This window comes from Furipterus horrens, unplaced genomic scaffold (genome assembly GCF_987537825.1).
Source record: "Furipterus horrens unplaced genomic scaffold, mFurHor1.1.pri manual_scaffold_10, whole genome shotgun sequence".
In the NCBI taxonomy this organism is placed as follows: domain Eukaryota; kingdom Metazoa; phylum Chordata; class Mammalia; order Chiroptera; family Furipteridae; genus Furipterus; species Furipterus horrens.
Genome location: NW_028327180.1, coordinates 748,525 through 764,476, shown reverse-complemented (window position 1 = coordinate 764,476; position 15,952 = coordinate 748,525).

Genomic DNA, 15,952 nt, shown 5'->3' with positions numbered 1-15,952 from the left:
CGCTGCCCGAGCACGGAGGGCAGGGACTGAGGCGCCGGCGCCCGCGGAGACCCCTCCGAGCTGAGGGCGCTGTCCTTGCGGGGGAGAAGTTTGAAATGTTGCGCGATCTCTGGGGGGGGGGGGGGGGGGAGTTGGCCAGCCCGTACCCGACCTAAGGAGGCACACGCTTCTTTCTAGTTGCATTTTCAAAGCCTTCAAATAATAAACATCAGCCGCGGGTGACAGGCCCAGTGACGGAACAGAGGCGTGTGTCAAACGCTGTTCTCGCCGGGGTCCAGCGTCAAGCTATAGTCCAAGCAGCTGCAAGCTGTCGTTCTGACCATGCGAATGTAAAACAGAATGATCAGGAAGCAGGAGCTTTAACTCATGGAAATCTTTCTAAGGTGTGTCCCACTCCTTAGAGTGAAATCAACTTTGCTTACACTTTTAATAATTCTGATTACATGATGGCAGACATCGTTGGTGTGGATGAAAGTGGGGGCTCTGGGGCAGGTAACGGCCCAGGGTGGTCTGATCATAAACCCCGGGGTGGGCAGGTCCTGGGGGGGGCAGCCACGCCCTGGCCTGTAAGGTCCTGAGTGTCAAGTGACCTCTTCAAAGCTAGAAGCAGGACCTGTGTTAACTTACAGGGTCTGTAAATAACTGTAAACAGAATCCTTACGATTGAACTCACAGTGCCTGCTCACGTCACCAAAGTTAATGAAACACCGTGCTTTAACACAAATACCGAAACTGGGGCCACCAAGTGAAACTTCCTACAAAATACCCCGCTTGGGAACGTGTTCGCTTTGGAGCAGCCGCTGACCGAAGGGCCGGACCCACCCTGCGGCAGCACCGCCGGGCCCCAGCCCGAGCTTGAAGGGTGTTTGCAGTCATGGGAAATCCTGTCTCCCGTGAATGCATCTGCTTGTCGGGATGGAACGCCCTGGGGAGCCAGGCCTGGTGAACTGGATCAAGTCTGATGGGCGATGCCACATTTGGTCCAAAAAAATAATGACCGCTAAGGGACAGCTTGCGTGTTCCCTGTGGCTTGTTAGCGTGCTCTGACACCGTTCCCAACAGGGATGCGCAGGCCTACTCTGAGGGATGGAGACAGGGAAGGGCGGGTTCTGGGTGCTCTGTGAAGTCAGTTCAGACGTGTACGGTGACCTCCAGTCACACCGATGTTTGATAACATCAGCCTCAGGAAGCCGGTTCCATATAAAACACACATTTTCAAAAATGGATTTGGAGTGAGACTCTCAGTTATTAAAAATAGTTTCCTAAGTGTTTAGGGCAAATGGACCGTTGATGCGTGGTGCTAGGTAACTGCATGGCCCAGGCAATGACCAGTAACAGGCTGCAGAAAGTCGCCCGGGGACAGTGGCTGTGAACTGTGACTTTGCGACCCCACCTGGCAGTGAGCGCCGCCCCCACCGGCAGCCCATCGGCAGACTTGGCTTGTGTCCGGGAGTCCGCTGGTGGATGCGTGGGAGCCGCACGTAACTGCACCTGCGTTTCCTCCTCGCAGACATGTCCCAGGCAGAAGCCTCCTGACACAGAGTGACAGCCGGGCTCCGTGAAGCCATGTGGGTCGCACAGGCCCAGGACAGCATGTCCGACCCAGTGCGGCCTGGAACAGGGTCGCTGCTGACACGTGGTGATGAAGGGAGCCAGGCAGGCAGCACACCCGGCAGCCGACGCACTTAGCTCGCTCCAAGGCCCGCGGTTCAGAACTGAAGACCAGCTCGGCCAGCTAAGACTTTACAATGACAAGTCTCATTGGAGCGATTTATGGAAATGACCCTGAAGTCACGAAGTGGCCAGGTTTATGTTTAACCAGCTCTGCAGGACGGGCCACCAGCCCGCAGAGGAAGGGGTGCGTGGGTCGCCGGACAGCGCCTTCCAGACGCAGAGCCGCGCCCAACCTGTGAGACGGGATCCAGGCCCAAGGGTCTGAATGCGCAGCTGGCGCGTGGTCGCTGTGTGGCTTCTCTGCGTTAACGCGGAACTTCTGATGGGAGGCGCGTTTCCCTGCTTAGTTTCAAGGCTCCCGTTCACACCAGCGACATGACACACACATCCGTGAGGGATCTCAGAATGACACGCCCTTATCACAGGACCCTTGGTTCAGGCCTTCCTTCAACTTGCTTCTCTTCATACCGTGCAGACAGCACACGTGTGTGATGTGCTGGAAACCACCGGATGTGTGGCTGGAACCGGCGCCTCCTGGGTGCCGCCAGCCACCACTGCTGAGCACCAGCCGTCAGCGCGGACGCCGTCGGGCCTGCGGGGCGGGGCTCCCCCGGGGCCCTCTCTCCACGCGCTCGGCTTTGGAAGCGTCGCCTTCCCTCCCGAGTCTCGCTTGCTGCGCGAGCGCTGCGCTCAGGCCCGAGCTGCCCGTGTCCAGCGTCTGCTGAAATGACCCCCTCGGGCCTGCCTTCTGCCTTTGTGCCCGTCAACACAGACACGCGACAAACATCCAGTCCGTCGTCCTTTCCCTCCCGGGAGGGACTGTTGTCACGTGCGCTGCTGCCTCCTTACAAAGGTCCAGGTGCGCAGAGTTGAAGGACCGTTGTCATCCATGCCGACCTCACCCTGGGAAACCCCCGCCCCACCAGCCACGCGTCAGACCCCTGTGCCGGCCCGACGGTAACTCCGGCCAGTGTTTCACAGGAACAGCGGTCTCGGTCGATGGGCGACCTGCTGGCTCAGGGGATGACGCTCCATGGAGGCAGGACCGGAACGGCACTGAGAGGCCCGGTGCCCAGGCCAGGACGTGACACGACACAGGACATCAGTCAAGTATGAAGGGAAACACAGGAACTGAGCCTCACATTAGGTTGCTGTTTCAATTGCACACGGACTCCGGGAAGGTCTAGAGCCACTTCATGGAAAGGTGGCCCTGCCAGGTTGCAGCCGCAGTCCTGGGGTGTTTGGGGCAAGGGGGGGGCGGGGTGGGGGGGGCAGGCACTGGAGCCCAGCCGACGGGTCGGGGGGCGCAGGGCCGGCGTGGCAGCTCCTGCCAGCGCGCCTCACCCACGCCTGCTGACGCCGTGCGTGCGTCCAGGCTCCGTGGGCGGCAGGCGCGGCTCTCACCGACGCCCCGGAGCCAGGACAGCACTCAGGCCGCCGAGCTCCCCCTCAGGGCCGGGAGCCCGCCGAGGCCGCGCCACACCCTGTCATGGGGCAGGACCCCGCATGCTCCACTGCCATCGGGACTTGGATGCTGACATCCCCATTGTCACTTGACGGGGACACGCCTTGTGCTCGTAAATTCTTCATTTTTTTATTTTACAAAGTACTGAGTGCAGCTCTCGCCTGGGAGCGGCCCGGCGGCCTGGTCCGGTGTCAAGTTTCTCTTCCTGGGAAAGGACGCTGCGAGCCAGCCTGCGTGGTGCCTGCCTGCCTGCCCCGCGCCCCTTCACAGATGCGGCCCCTCACCTGCGGCTCCTGCCTGATGGCAGCTTCCGTGAGGGTGGGGCCCGCACACAGCAGGAAGACGGTGCAGTGACCTCAGCGACACGCCTGCACCTGCCGCCTCCCCAGAGGCCGACAACCCCTGATCCATCCCGGGGTCAGAGCCTTTCACGCAACAGAAGGCGAGGTCCCGCCTTGCTGCGCCACACCCACGGGCCCACTCCCCCCCGCCCGCAGGCTGAGCAGCTCGCCTGGTGTTCCAGTTTTCTTCTGACCACTTCAAGGCCGACACGTTCCCATCTCAGGGCGGACGACGTTCATCGAGTGCAGGGACCAAAGACCACAGAGTGATGGCGCAGAAAGGGGGCCAGGCACTGAAGCCGGACGGCCCGCCAGGCCGTTGGCCCCTCTGCCCTCCTCTGCCCTCACCCCTCCCCGCACTCTGTCTCTCTGGGGCGCAGGGAGACGCCACCTCAGGGTCTCCAGGCGGCACAGCAGCTCGGCCTCTCGTGGAGGACGGGAGGGGACTCCCGGCCCTGCAGGGGTCCTCCCTCCAGCTCCAGCGGCGGAAGAGTCCCAGAGGCCCCCCTCCTCAGACTCACGGCCTGAGCCCACCCCCCACCCCACCCCCGAAGGCTCTAACCTCAGTGAGGCGCTTCTGTCCCCCCGTCGCTGCTGCCGGAGACGGAGAGAGGCCGGAGAAACCCACATTGTGCTCCGTTGACTTGAGCGGTGCCGTGCCAAGGTCGCTTCTGGCTGCTGGTGCTGCTCCTGACCAGACCTTGACCCCACCAGGGCGCACGGGCAGCAGGGAACTGCCCGGCGGGACTGAGCCGGGACACGGACTCCCAGCAGCCCGTTGGTGTTTCCTAAGTTACAGAACAAACCAAGAGCTGAGAAATAAACCACCAAAGACAAATTCGGTGTCAAGCTTAGAACCTGTCAGATGTAAGTCTGCGATGGATAGACAGGCCTCAGCACAGAACATGTAGCTGGTCATCTAGCCAGCGAGGTCGGTGTCTGTCTGTCTGTCTCTACATGAGAGCAGGTGCAGAGGGGGCGAGGCTGCGCAGCTGGAATTAAATGTAAAGCCAGAAGCCCCGGCCAGTCCCACTGCTGATCTGGGCTTGGAGATGTTTGACGCGAGGGTCCAGAATCACCCCTTCTCAGACCTAAAACGTGTGATTAGGTCCTTCCCACCCAGACACAAAGCCCCTGGGGCCCCTGAGCTCACGAGCCCGTGGCCCCTGCTGCCGTCACGGCGTCCAACCCACAGAGTTGCGTGTTGATGTGGAAGTGTCTTCACATCATCTTATCTGGATGTTTAACAGGTGACCCGGGTGGCTGTCCTCGGTCACCAAGCACGGTCGCCCTCACGTGCTGGCCCCGCCCCAGGCGCCGCTCCACCGGCAGGAGTGGAGGCGGGAAACCCACGGGCGGGCCGCTTGTTTCTGAGTCTGGGGTCTCTGGTGAGGACACCTCTGAGCACACGACCCGACACGCATCCTCAGAAGGCCAGGCTCTTTCGTAGAAGGTGAGTCTGCGGTCCCAGGGGAGGTCGGGACCTCAGCCAGACCGGGGGCTGCGGGGTGGCGGCGTGCTGACCGGCCAGCCTCCCCACATTGTAGGCTGCACCCCAAACCTCCGTGTCTGCTCAGAGCGGGTGGTGTCTGTGGCTGGCGGCTCTCACACCCACGCCTGGCACGGTGAGCACCAGGGCTGGGCTTCCCGGGGACGTGGGGCTCCCTGCCACCGGGCACCGTCTGCTCCCCGTTCCGGGCAGCTCCCACACCGCGGTTCCCAGGAGCTTCCAGGAGGCTGGTCACAGACGCGAAGGTCTGACCCCCCTCAGAACACCCGCCCAGGTCGGGGAGGCATCGACGGCCACCGCCGGCACGTTTCCTCAGCAACGGGGCGGTGGGGACGGCCTGATGCCTCCGGGCAGTGGCATGCCCAGGCTCCGCACAAAACATGCACCTTGGGAGGGCGGTCACTGTCACTGAAGGTCACTGTTTCCCAAACGTGCCCGATGCTTCGTGTCCCCTGGGAACAGCCAGGTCCCCACACCCAGGTCACACCACAGACAGCCCGCTCTCAGGGCTCAGGCCGGCACGAGTGTTGTTAACGTGGTAACTGTGGTCCGTGTCGGGCGTACAGCGTGACGATCCCACACTTACGTTTACTGTGGAGCCGTCGCCGGCATGAGTCTAGCGAACATCCATCACTGCGCAGCCCCAGAATTTTCTTCTTGCGACGAGAACTTTTAAGATCCATTATGTTAGCAACGGTCATATATATCATGCAGAATGGTGACGAGGGTCCCCGCGCTGCAGAGGACGTCCCCAGGACTGATCTGTCTCCCACCTGCAAGCTCGTGCCTCGTGGCCCCCGCACGCTCTCTGCCCACACAAGGCGGACCTCCCACCCGCCGGGCGGCTCTGCCCCTGTGAGGAAGAGTCTGGTCTGTAGGCCCCACGGATCAGTGACATCGCACCCCACGGGTGAGTGGCATGGCACCGCTTCGCCTGTCTTTCTCCCTTGGACTCAGCTCGTGAGTGTTTCTGAAGCCCCCTGTGGTCTGCATGAGCACCGAGGATTGAGGGGTGCTGAGAGGCCAACCCCAAAGTTGGGGTGTGGGCGAGGAGCCAGGGTTTCAGCAAGAGCTCCCCGTGACCCGTGAATCCAGAGCTTGGACATCATGAAAGCTGATACCAGGGTCTGGGTCAAGTTATTAAAAAGAGAACCCACCACGTCTGGCTAACTTCATACTGGACTGCGGAAAGGGAGTGGGTTTCTCTCGTTTGTCGTTTTTAGCGCAAAAGGCCCGCTTTCAGTTGTCACGGACAAGGGCATAGACACACACACACACACACCCCGCAGCATCTGTACCCCGGCATTGTGAAACAGGACGGAAACACAGAGAGCAGGTTATTGTCGTGAGGAGATTGATGGCACTTGGCTAACGCGGTGAGGCACCGTCTCAGGGCGTGGGGTGAACGCCGCTCTCCTGGTTTAAACCTGCTGCTCACCTCCTCCACCAGGCCCTCGAAACAGGAAGCCCTTCCTGGCGGCCACGGTGTGAGGCAATTCCAGACCCTCCCGTGCCACCGGGGCCTGGGCACGGCCCCCCGCCCACCGCCGGCACTGGCGGGCACCGCCTCGGCCCTCCCTCCGCCTGGGCGACCTGGGAAAAAGGGCAAACGCACGAGCAGCTTTAAAATCCCGTCGTAAAGTGTCCCTGGACGATCCCTCCCGCCCGCCCCCACCGTCCTCCTCTCTCCTGCTGCCCTGCCGTGTGGGGGCCGCTGTGGTCCTGCCGCCGGGGACAGGCAAGCAGCTCACCCACTGCAGGGCCGTGGGCCAGACCGCGCCGGTCCTGGCTGCTGGTCACCCCAGTGTCAGGTTACTGGTTCGCACATCGTCTCAGGCTCCTGGGTGCCCCGAGTCAGGCTCCTGGTTAACCGCCTGCAGCGTCCCTGGTGAAGGAAGCAGCCCAGGGCAGAGTCCTCCTCCGTGGGGGAACCGACGGAGTGCTCGGGCTGCCGGGGCAGCGGGCCTGGGGGCAGCGTTCCAGGACGGCCCCTGTGGACGTGTCCCTGTCAAACCCTGGCAGAGCCACTGCCCTCCCGCTCCACAGCGCTGCGGACTGGCCGGAATGGAGGCCCCCTGAGCCTGACGCCACCTGGCTGGTGCTGTCACCCCCGTCCCCAGTGACAGGCTGTGCCCTGGGACCCCGGCCCTGCTGGGGGACTGGCTGGAGCCTGCCTGGTGGGGGTGGCTTTGCAGGGGCTGCTTCCCGCTGCCTCAGCCGCAGACACCTCGATTGCTGTGCCCGTCCCACTGGCCCAGCGGCCTGGGAGCTGCAGGTTCCTGGGGGGCCCTGAGCAGCGCAGGGTCGGGGCGCCCACCCCCTGCCATTGGAAACCTGCGTGCCGCCCGCCAGCCCTCTGCTCCTGTGACCCCAGCAAACATCCAGACGCCCGTGTCCAGCCTCAGAGGACACGTCACAGGCAATTAACATCACGCTCCACACGGAACCCCGAGTTTCCCCTTCGCCGCAGACAGACGCAGCCCCCGCTTGTCATCCAGACCCCGCCGCCGGCCCCTGCAGCCCCCGTGGGATCTCGGAGGGCGTCTTCATTAGCTGACCAGTCACCGGATCTTGGCAGTTTCCCTCCCCAGCTCTGAAGTCACCCCCAAGGGCACGACCCCCCTTTGCTCCGACAACCGCCAGGCTGGGGCCGAGCCAGCAAACGCTCCTTCATAGGGCCTCTCCCTGGGGCTGGCCACTGAGGACACAGGCGAGAGCCCCTTCCCACGGCCAGGACAGCCCACTCGGGTCCCGGTTTCCTCCCCAGCACCTCCCCTGCCCGCCCCCACCTCTCCGCCACAGGCTGGGTCAGCAGCGCTGAGGGCCTACTGTGTGCCAAACCGTGGGGTGAACAAAACAGACAACGGGAAGGCAGGAAAAATCTCTCCCTGTCGCCGGCGCCGTGGCTGTCCTGTACGTCCCCCTCAGCTCGGAGACGCAGGGACAGTGCTCTTGTCACGCGGGTCCCCACCCTCCGGCACAGCGGCTGTCGGGGAGGAGACCGCCACACACGGCCCCAGGGTCAGTAGAGGGAAGGCCGCTGCCACGCTGACCGGCGGGAGAACGTCCTCGGGACCTGCCGGCCACGCGAACACCGCCCTGTGCTCCTTCCCCGTGAGGCCGAGTCTCGAAACCCTCCCCTCACCCCGTTTGCCCGTGACCAGCCCCACTTGCCCTGACAGTCGCAAGGGGCCGGAGGCCGCGGGCAGAGCAGAAGGCGGGGTGACAGGACGAGGGCCCCCACCGGCCCGCCTGCAGCTCTGCCCCTTCCCACAGCGTGGGCCCCACCTTCGCGAGGGGGCCCGCCCCTGAGTCCTGGCCCTGGGCTCTCCCCTTGGCCAACCTGAAACTGCCATCAAACCCACCACCGGGCACGTCAGCGCGGAGACGCCAGGACACTGTGGAGCAACCTCTGTGCACAGCGGACGGGGCGTTGGGGACGCTGGTGTCTGGCAAGGACGCTTCACTCGGGGGCTCCTGGGCGCGGCCGGCTTTCAGGGAGGAAACAGAAGTTCATCACTCAGTGGCTTCGTGTCTGAACCCGGGTGTGTCACCCACAGATCATCTGATGTAAATTGTGTCACCTACTGAGGACCCGTGAGACAAGTTCACACAGATCAGCCGCGGGCCCTTTGCTCAACCTCACGTTGTGGTCGCGCGGGGCTGCCGGGCACTGGCTGCCCTGACCTGCGGCCCGCGCCCCTGACCCTCGCTTGCTGGCACTCGCTCCCGCCGTTCCACTGCGCAGGGGGCCCAGTGGGCTGGACAGTGGGGGTGGGGGGAGCCCCAGTGCTGGCTGAAGCAGGAACGGACGTGGGAGACCAGACGGCGGCAGGCCGAGTCGAGGGCCGACGATGCTCTGCTGAGTTAAACCGAAGGTGTTTGACAGTAAGAACGTCAAACAGCACGCGGCGACTCTAAACCGCGCATCTCTGTGCTGTGAGTCAGGCCGGTTCGGACGCTGCCTTTTGAGCCCCTCAGTAGCCACATGTCTGGGGGTCTCAGACTGAGCGGCTGGAAGCGCCCTACCCTGCCCACGGAGCCCGCGCCCTGCGGCTCCCCTGCGGCCACGCTCCGGGGGCTCTGTCCCTGGTACAAGCCGCCGCGGGGGCAGCTGCCCGCGCCCGTGTAGACAGAGCCGCACAGGCCGAGATTAGCAGAGGCCGGAGAGACCGCGGCGAGCACAGGACGCCGGGAGCAGGGCGCTCCGGCCGCAGAGAACGCCGCCGCGTAGTTTCTGGGCCAGGCCCGGCGTGTTTGAGGAGCAAACAGTAACCCAGGGCGACGGGGGCAGGTGACAGGGAGGTGGCAAAGGGGACAGAAAGCTGAGCTGGGAGCCTCCGGGCGGAGTCATGCGATCCGCCTCCCAGCACAGATGGCAGCTGCAGCTCTTAGACCTGGAGAAAGGCGCCCCACGACGAGGACCCGCGGGGCTCAGACACAGAGCCGCTCCCATGGGCGCCGTGCCCGGCTGAGCCCCAGCGGCGTGTCCTGGGTCCGGCTACAGGGCCTGTGGCCTGGGCACTCCTCACCACTGAGCCCGGCAGCTGCCCGCAGGTGCGTGCCTCACACACGCTCCCGTCCACGGAGATGAGCCGCCTCCCCGTGTCCCGCCCACCCAGCATCCCCCGCCCCGACCCCGTGTTTCCTGCTTGGTGTCAGACCACCGCCCTCACAGAGGAGCTGCAGAGACCCTGACGGTCCCTGCAGGTGCTGCATTTGCCTCTTGTCACGGACACTTTTTAACCGTCCCAGCCGTGAAATCTGGCCGACAGTCCCCATCGGAGTTATCCAATGACTGTGGCCAGAACCCTTGGTGCCCCGAGAGCCTCTGACAGCTGGGGAGGGGCCGAGAGGCGGCTTCCGGGCGCTGCGGGAGTGGAGGGGCTCAGCGCTCGGCCGCTGGGGCGGCGCGTGACATTTTTATTCTTTTCAGTGAGAAGAGCGGCAACAATGAGGCTGTGTTACCATGAAATGTGCATTTGTCCCAACCCCGGTCCTGGCCCGTCAATGCCCCTTTGTGAGGGGACGCCCCTGAACCGGGCCTTTGTCCGGATGGAACGCACCCCGCGCACAACGGGGCTTCAGAGCGGCGGGGCCGGGGGCGTGTGCAGCTGCCCGTGCCCCGTGCTGCCAGCACCTGGCCGAGCCCGCCCGCGACAGCCCCCTCTCAGGGCGCCCGGAGAGGCGCTCAGGGTCCCGGGGGCCAGGGCGCAGCCCGCTGCCAACGGCTTTGCGGTCTGGCTTTGAAGGGTTACAGTTCAGAACCAGGTAACGGTTTTCAGTAGCACGTGCGTTCCCGGGAACACCTTCCACCTGTGACCTCGCTAGCACCCATCGCTGTCCCGTCCGAAACGCAGCTGGAGCCGGCGGGCGCCCCTGACCTCCTCGCGTCAGCAGTTGGCACCCGGGCGAACAAGGGAGGGGCCCACTGCGCTCCACACACCCGCAGCCCCCACGACAGGAGGGGCCGTGTTTACAGACAATGCACACGGGATGGCGGCGGCAGGACGAAACCTCAGGTTCCTGTCACCATCAGTGGGTTGGTGTCCTTTCCCAGCATGCCCCAGAGGGGACGTGTGTGTGTGAGGAGCTGCGGGAGCCACCGCAGCCCTGGGGGTGGCAGGGCCACGGGGACGGAGGGAAGGCCGGCGCCCGCTCACTGTCCCCACATCCCGCTGTCAGCCCCCGGCCCCACGCGCTGTCTGGCCTCCCAGCCCGTCCCCCAGGGGGAGGTCCTGTGTCCCTGCGGCTTGTGACATAACTCAGTGAGGACAGAGGTGGCAGCCACACCCGGACAAGGCAGGGGCGCCCCTGGCAGGGTCCAGGCACCCGAGGAAGCCAGCGGCGGTCTCTGGGGTCGGGTTGAAGGGACGGGCCAGCGCGAGGCGCCCACACGCAGGGTCCCTGCGGGAGCTGACGGGGCCCGTGGCCCCTGCCCACTGGTCTGGCCGGTTTTGAAGAACCAAGGCGGGAACCCTCTTCCCGTTAGTTCACTGACTGCGTTTCCTCGTGTGACGATCCCCCGCACGTGTGCTTTTAGTCATCTCTACCCACCACGGTCTTGAGGATTTTCGTTCTGATCTATAGAATCTATATGCTATGTCAAATCAACTCAAGTTAATGAGATTACACCCAATTCTAGTAACACAAGGTGTCCTATTAGAGGAGGAAGATGCCTCCGTTTGACTTAGTTCACGGTGAGAACTACGGCAAACGGGCCCAGAAACACACGGCTCCCGCGGGGAAGGGAGGCGCCCCCTCCCGCAGAAGGCCGGCCCCACGGTGTCCCGGAGCCCTGCGGCGCCCCGTCTGCACGCTGAAGGCTGCTCCCCACCGGGTCCGTGGGGCAGCGTGGTGCTGGGCGCTGAGGCCGGCAGGGGAGGCCCAGGCCCCAGCGTTGGGTCCCGAATGGGCGCGGGCGGGGCGCGCTGTGGCTACAGGAGCAGGGGAGGGAGCCCAGGGGTGGCCGAGCGACAGCAAGGCCCAGTTCCGCGTTCCCGTGGGAGGAGGACAGAGCCGACACCGGAGGGCGAGTCCCCCCCCCACCTCCGCAAACCCCAGTGCTGGGCGCGGAGCCCGTCCTGTATCCGCGGGAGGGCCCTGAGCCGCACGCGTTGGAAACGGGAGCCGGTTCCACGTGGGATTGTTGTTGGTTAATTTATTCACCATTTCTGCGGCGCTGGGGCCCGGAATGAACGCTGCTCCGAGGAGGGAAACCAGCTGTTCTTCTGAGAAACAGTTCAGAATGTCCCCTCTGTGTGAGAGTGGGGTGAGCCTGACTGCACAGCGGTGCCGGGCGACGGCGTGTGTCACGCTCAGGGCCACCGCGGCCCCGTCATGCGTGTGGGCCTGCTCGGCAGTGGCAGCCGCTTGCAGGCAAATTCTTTGGATGCACAAACCATTTCAATGTTCCTGTTTCTCCCGTTTCCTGCTTTGCAGCTCCCGGCTCCTCAGATGTCACTGAGTTTGCTTAAAGCAAATTTACATTTTTGTTGTTTGCTTTTCACCTTTGGTGACTAAGACTTAAAAATTCAGATTTCCAATCTAACACACGGCACTTTACCTTTGTGCTTATTGATAAGAGAAGCCGGCGGGCGTGAGGAGGTGAGGGGTGAGGAGGCCCCTTGTGTGTGTGCACAGCACCCCTGCCTTGACCGGGTAACTCCTGCGTGATTCATGCGATGAGTCACGGGCCTATTGACTGAGGAACCTCTATTGATAGGCAATTGTTTGAAAAGCAAACTGGGTTTGGACCCAGGAGTGTTTTGACTTGGAGCAGACGTTCTGATGGGGTGTTTGAGAGCCGCCCCCACTCCCGGGGCTCAGAGCCACATCGCCCACGTCCCGCGCTCACGCTGTGCGCTCATCACTCCTGGGTCAGGCCTCGGCGCCACCGTCGGGCTCCGTGGACTGTTCTCCTGGTATCGTTTCCTGCTAGCGTCACGGCGCGGCCGCGGGCACTGTGTGGACTCTCCCCAGTGAGTCACGCTCCTCCTTGGGCTCACGGACGCTCTTAATAAATCACACGCCTCCCTCCGCGTCTCAGCCTCCTCCCGGACTTTGGATGGGGACCGAGTCCCTGTTAGAAGTCAGCTTCATGTTGTTTTCCAGCTTCCACGAGGGACAACTGCCCGGACAGACGCGTGAGACGCCACGCGAATCGGAGGCGACACAGTCAGTGACTCCAGCACGAGGACACAGAAGACGCAGAACGCCAGGGCGTCTTCCTGCGGCGGCTGCGGGGGCGGCTCCCGGCCCCTGAGCACCTGCTCAGCTCCTTTGCCTGCGTTAAAAGTTAGTTTCCACAACTGTTACATGCATAGCAGTTAAAATGGGGTTTTTCTCAGAGTATGAAAGGATTAAGTGTCTGACGCAGGTCGTACGGCTGGTGAGGAGACAGAGAGGATGAACCCGCATCAGTTTCTGAGTCTATCTGGACACGGAACACGCATTTCAGAGCCCCCTTTTCACGCTCTTGGGTCAACTGTGTCCCCCGAACTCTCCACAAGTGTCGGCGTGGCTGCTGCAGACGGGACCAGGCTTGAGACGCCTGTGAAACAGAAACCAGGCTGCTGAGACGCACAGAGAGGAACCAGGCTGCCAGTCTGATCCGTGTTCGGTGACACGTGCAAATGCCGAAAGAATCAGACACTTCAGTTCAAACCACTGGAGCTGGTCCCCGTGAGCACGTTACAGAACAAGGGAGACTACAGACAGAATTCCCACGTTTTGAAAGAAACGTCGCAACAGGAAAAACGGGTTATTTAAAATGAACCCTTCAAAGCATCAGGCCGACGCGTCTTCCCGCAGCAGCCGCACCTGCTGCCGGCCTGAGCGACTCCCGCTCGCGCCCCACGGAGTGTCTTCACGTTAACCCAGACGAAGCGCCCGCGGGGCGGAGTCCCCCGGATCCCACCTGAAAAGCAGAAGGCCGACACCAGAGACGCAGCGGTAAGAGGGCCTAGCAACTGGAAAGACGTGGCAACTGTCCCAGAAGACCCTTGGCCTGACACCGCACCGGCAGGAGCCGGGACAGAGCTGAGCCGCGCCCTCAGCACCGACAGGGTGAGCTGCCGTCCTGGGTGAGGACACAGAGGACTTGGGTCAGCATTAGAGAGCTATTTGGCCTGATTAACATCTACAGACGTGTTCACACCATTGAAGCCTGCACACCGCTTTTAGCCTGTACGTGGAATTTTCACTAAGACAGACGGCAGGCTGGGGAAACCACTTCAAAGAGTAAAACCTCAGAGAGTATGTCCCCTGGACCCCAATGGGATGGAATGAAAACCAGTAACAAGTATTTGGAAATTATGCCACACTTCTAACATAACCAAGGATCAAATAATAACTCACAAGGGAAATTAGAAAACATATCTAAGTGATGGACAATGGTAATGCGACGTATTTTGCTTCTCTCCCTCTTCTTCTCCCTCCTCGGCCCTCTCTCTCAAAGATGTAAATAAATGAAATATTTGGAAACCGTGCTGGAGGGTCCAGCCAGAGCAACGAGGTGAGCAAAGGAAATAAAGGCACCCGAAGGGGAACTGAAGACGCAAAACTCTCCCCATTCGCAGCTGACGTGATCTTATTTCTAGAACCTTCTAGAGAACACACACTATCAAAGCTTATAAATGACCTTAGTGCAGCTCCTTAAAACATTTGTTTTCTATAACCTAGCAATGATAACCTGAAAGGAAATTGAGAAAAGTTACACTTTCAAAAGCATCAAAAAGAATAAATCACCTAAGACTAAGTCTCACCCAACAGGCGTAAGCCTTGCGTACTGAAAAGCGTAAGACGCGCTGAAGCCGAAGAATAGACGGACAGACCCCGTGTGCTCACGGGTCGTGGATTGTAAGACTTCATGCTGTTGAGGTGGTGAAATTCCCTGCGCACCCTACAGCTTCCGTGGAATCCGTCTTAAGGGTCTCACCATTTTCTATTTTTTGTGTGTGGAAACCTCAAAGCTGACCCCCCCCGTTCCCGTGGAATCACGAGGGGCCGTGAACAGGCAAGACCATCTTGAAAAGCAACAGCGTTGGGGTTCACAGTCCGGGGGTTCACTGCACAGCTACGTGGCCAGACACAGAGGGGCTGGCACGAGGGCCCGTGGAGGCCAGGGGAGCACAGCCCAGAGCCCAGAACCTGAGTCTCACGCCTGGCAGACGGGGCTCTGGCCGGGTGCGAGGGGGACACGCAGCTCTCAGTGGCGCCGGACAACCAGGTGCCCACACCCAATGGTCGGGCAGGATCCGTGTCTCAAACACCTACAAAAACTCACCACGAATTGATCCATCACCTAAATATTAGAGCTGAAACTATAAAGCTCTTACGAGAAGTCACAGGGGTCAATCTTTGTGACCATGGATGTGGCAGCAGCATCTTGGATGGGACACCAAAACCAACAAAGGGAAAAATATAAATTGTATTTTCACGGCGAAACAGCACAGAAACGCCACTTGGCTCTGTCCCAGGCCGGCCGGGCCCGTGTCCAGGGCGGCGGCGCACCCTTGCGGTGGCATCGTTCTCAGAGTCCCCTCATCACATGCTTCTAGGGTGGTCTGTACCCTCCCTCGCGCTCCTGCTGGGGGGCCTCACAAATCGTCTGCCCAGGATTGGAACGAGCTCGTCCGGCCTCCCCCGCGAGCTGTCATTCCGCAGACGCCCACGGCAGACCGGACTCGGACACAGTGGTTATTGTCGAGAACAAGCTGAAAGCGTCCCCACACCGCTTCCCAGCACACACTGACCTCCAGCGCACTCTCGGAATGCCGAGTGAAAGCAAACAAACCCAAAGGCAGCCCAACACGCTGCTCAGGCTCCAAGTGCAAGCGCAGAGAACACGCGTGTCTGCGTTTCCCGGGGCGCAGCGGGGAGGGCGCCGCTCCCCACGCCGAGGTCCCACCCGACAGCACGAGCCACGGCAGTTTTCACGTCTGAGGGACGGTGTGCGGCGCGTTAGGAGGAACTTTCTCAGTCCAAATTATCCGGAAACAGAAACCACTTTTAAAGCTACAGCTTTTCATAGTTACAGTGTTCTTTACCCCCTCCTGGCCCTGATGATAAAACTGAAGCGGAATCGCTCAAATTAAACGTTCCCTCCGACGCGTGAGTGAGTGCACTCGGGGCAGGGCCGGCTGCCCCCAGGTGCACTTTGCGTCCTTGGCAGGCCCCTGGGTTTTCCCTCCCACCTCCCTGAGCCAGGCCCCATGGGGACGCTGGCCCCAGCCACAGTGCAGGGAGCCACGTGAGGCCTAGCTCCACCTGGGTGACAGGAGGCCGCGGGGTGCTCAGGGCATGGGAGCTGCAGCCAGGCAGGTCCCACCGTGACAGCGGGCTGAGCAGACAGCGAGGGGCCTCGTGGAGAGAGACGAGGGTCTGGATTCACCCAGCAGCCCAGACACACAGTAGCAGCCGGGTGTCGAGAAGGGGATCCGGCCTGAGCCGTGGAGGAGG